The sequence below is a fragment of the Coenobita brevimanus genome, chromosome 101, assembly GCF_032717465.1.
Source record: "Coenobita brevimanus isolate Jiangsu-jjx chromosome 101, ASM3271746v2, whole genome shotgun sequence".
In the NCBI taxonomy this organism is placed as follows: Eukaryota; Metazoa; Arthropoda; class Malacostraca; order Decapoda; family Coenobitidae; genus Coenobita; species Coenobita brevimanus.
The window spans coordinates 52236952-52240988 of record NC_137054.1 but is presented as its reverse complement, the minus strand read 5'-3'; positions in this window follow the sequence as shown (position 1 = coordinate 52240988).

The following is a 4037-nucleotide window of genomic DNA, read 5'->3' as shown; positions in this document are numbered from 1 at the left end:
CTGTTTCCAGGGTCCAATCCTTAGTGAGTAACCTTTTATGACATTTAAACAACATTTTACGGAATCTTTGATCAGTCTCACTTACGGTCGAACCTCTTGAGAGCAGATCAGCTGGATTTTGTTTGGAGGACACATGCATGAAATTAAATTTGGAAGACAGCTCTTTAATAGTGCTTCCACTCTATTACGGACAGAAAGGAATTTTTACTGTCTTCCTTCCCTATCCAGTAAAGACAAATCTCACTGTCCAGTCCATATGTAAATGTCCTCAAATTGAGTATCAAGAGTAATGGTTATATACCTGGCCAATAATTAGTTCCTACTTCTATGGAAGCCAATTCCATTTGAGGTAGGGTTCTTTCTTATAATTGGCGAAACTTTCTGGCTTTGGACATTATAATCTTACTATCACCTCTCCTGTTGCGCAATAAGCTACTGCTCCATAGGCTCTTTGGGAAGCATCACAAAATATGTGTAAGTGCGACTTCTCATTACTGTTTTATTTCCCTGGGAATACATATGCTTGATGTAGTTTCAAACTCCTTTTCTAATCTGTTCCCATTGTTCCACATATGTCTCCCACCTAATTCAGTGTCCCAGTCTAACTTTTCTGCTCAAGCCTCCTTGTACTAAACATTTGCCCCTAACTTAACTATAGGACTGACCAATCCTAATACCAGGGTCAAATATTGGAAATAGCCTGGAAACCACAAACTTAACAAGGACCTCTTTGTAGAGAGTGACATCAGAGAGACTTAATTGGTGTTCTAAACTTATTACATCGGCTGTTGTAGTCCCAGTTAAGACCTAACACATTTTGAGTTTTGGGAATGCCAAAGGAAATCTGGATAGTCCCTCTTGTATTTTATTTTCCTCAAAAGCGGTGAATTTGTATTCCAGCTCTGTAACGGCAAATTTGCCTTTCCACATTCGGAATTGGCTACTTCATAAGCCTTCAAGACTTCCGATTCTGTATCAGCAACACCTTGCAAATTATCCATATTAAAAGCCTGCCCCTATTTCTGGACATTTGCTTGCATTTTCAAAATGATGCTTTAAAGTGTTGCAAAGTAAGGAAAGGACTAGCACAAGAGCCAAAGAGCACCGATCAGGAAACAATAAGTTTTCAATGGACTATCCTCATTTTGAGTGATCTCATGAGGCCAGAGGAACTTTGTAAATTTCCTATCCTCATCTCTCAGTCCTATCTCTGAGGAAAAGCCTTACTAATGTCTGCTGTGTAAGCGTAAGGTTTCTCTCTAAATCTTAGTAACACATTCCTCTAACTTCTCTGTTAGTGTAGGTCCAGAGTATAGGCAATCGTTCAAGCTAGCTGATCCCTTGGACGCTTTACTACTACAGTTGAATACTATCCTTATGGGGGGTAGTTACTTTGAATCCTTGCTTACAGCATGGATGTGGTAAGTAGTGGTCCTTCTTTGTGGTTAACAGGGTAATATTCTACCTTCTTCTTATAAATTTATTCTTCAATTGATCCCTTATAATATTATCATATAGGGTCAGATGTTCATGGTTTATCTCTCAACTTTCTTAGAAGAAGAATTTAACTGAGCTTCTAGCTGCTTGGTAATTTGTTGGTAACTCTGAATGGTTTAGTTTCCATGGTAATCCTACCCAATACTGTCCATCCTTAAATTCCACAGACCGATTATACATAGATCCAAAGTTATCTTATCTTCAGGGGTTGGTTCCTCAGAGTGTATACCTCTGTCTAGGTCCCATTCAGTTAGTTGTTGTACAGGTTCGAATTGTTTTCTGATCCAACAAGTCCATTTATCTGAGTAGGTTCTAATTCTGCACCCTATTCTAGCTACACCATCAATGACTGTGTGGGGGTAACAAACACCGAGTCTACTAGTTTGGCCTCTCCTTTAACTTGTTTCTTGGAAAAGGCAATTGACCCCATAATAAAGGTTACCTCCTGGACTCTTGAACAACTGTACCTTATTCCTTTTGAAAGTCCTATGTAGGAATCTTCCAGCAATAATCAAGAACTAATTATCATTTTTATGGGACCCACAGTATCTGATTCCCACATTCCGTTTAGCCAACTTTTATCCCTGAGCTTTGTAGATGATCAGAGGTTTCCTTCAATCCCTTTATGTATATACTTGTCTCCATAGTTATCAAGCACAGCTGCTGTTATACGGCATTTATATCTGCCTAATTGTATTACCAGGTCTAACTAAATCAAAAGACTGAAGGCTTTCCCTAATTGTTAAGAATCCTGTAATGGCTAGATTTACCTTGCCGATAACTGGTAACTCTTAATTTCTTCCACAATGTCTGCAGAAATGAAAGGTTTTCTGAGCACCCGTATCAAAACAGGGTACACACCAATTGGTTTTTATTCTCAAACAATACTTTCACATCTGCTATTGGTACTGCAGCTGGCATTACTAATGGAGCATTCCCTTTTGCAATTGTCATTATTGACGCTTGCAGGGTTTTAGGAATCTCATTTTTCATCCTAGGGCATAAAGCACTATGATGATGATCCTTTTTGCATTTAAAGCAAAGATTTAATTTAGTCTTACAGTCCGCGGCAGTATGTTCGGAGTTCATACAGATTATACAACACCCCAGTTCCTGAAGCTTCCCTACTCTAGAAGCATAATCAGGGTAGTGTTGACAAAATACACTGGAATGTTGTTCACCACAAAAGACACAAACTTTCCTGTCTTTTACCATGGAAGGTTTTATTTCCTTAATATCTTCAGCATGTCTATTCCTTATCTTTAATACTTTATCCTCGGCCTTTGTGGAGCTAAGGTAAGTACCTATCTCTTCTTTAGGTACATACTTAGTCTTCTCTGACTTAACTTTCCCTATCAGTTGGTTAGTGGGTTTTTTCTTTACTTCAGTCTTCTGTTTGACCTCAGTAGTGTTTAATGTTCCTTGCAAATGTTTACAGAGTTGCATCAAGCCTTCCTCTATCTCTTCACAGGAGAAATTATCCTTCTGGTACCTACCATACAAAGCATCCTTGGTTTTCGGTGGTAGCTTTAAGGACATAATTCTTGAAAGCACCCAATCTGATGTCTTAATATCTTCGTAAGTACCTAAGGCCTTTAAATTACAACTTAGTGCAATTCTAAATTTTTGCAAGGAATCAAAATCGTGCCTAGGCGTGGGTAATTCTATTAGAGCCTGCAATAAATGATTTATAATTTGTTCCCTGTCTTCGTAATTTTGTCTAAAGATGGTCAAAGCCACTTCATAGTTATTTTCTTCTACTGGTAATTCTTTTATCAGTTGATATGGTGTTCCTTTGACCTGTCCTAACAAATACGTAAGTTTGGTGACTTTAGGGAGATCTGTTCTATCGTGTACCAAATATTTGAACTGATCCCAGAAAGATTTCCAGTTCTGCTCTCCATCAAATTCCGGAAGCGTTATTTGTGGTAACACAGCTCTACTCTGCTGTGCCACAACATGTGTTTCCGCGGCAGTGTCAGCTAATTCTGACTCTAGTGTCTTTACTACAGTTAAGTATTCTTCTAATTTGTTTTCAAACTTCGTAGTTTCTGACTCTAAGAGTTCCTTATTCTCAGCCTTTACTATAGCCGCTTCTAAAGTTAAGTAACTCTCTTCGTACTTACTCCATCGATCTTTCAGGATATTTAGGAGACTATTTATTCTCTCCTTGGACAGAGGTATTTGGTCCAACGACTGGTTACAATCATTTATGGCTCTAGTTACCCATCCTGCCTTACTACTAGAAGATCTTTGCAATAAAGAAACAGACATGTTGGAGTTCTAATTTAATAATTTAATTATGAATTCCAACCACAATTTTACCTAAACTTAGTAATGATTTGATTATTTTAAATTTTGAAGAGGGTAGGGATTAAGTCCTCATTGTGCAAATTATCCCCTCTCCCAATTTCGTAATATTCATTACTGCTCAACTAATTATTTATTTTAATTTTGAGGAGTGTAGGGATTAGGTCTATACTTTTAACCTGTTCCCCAGGGTTATTAAACCTCAAGAGTTTTATTTCATTCCCACACTC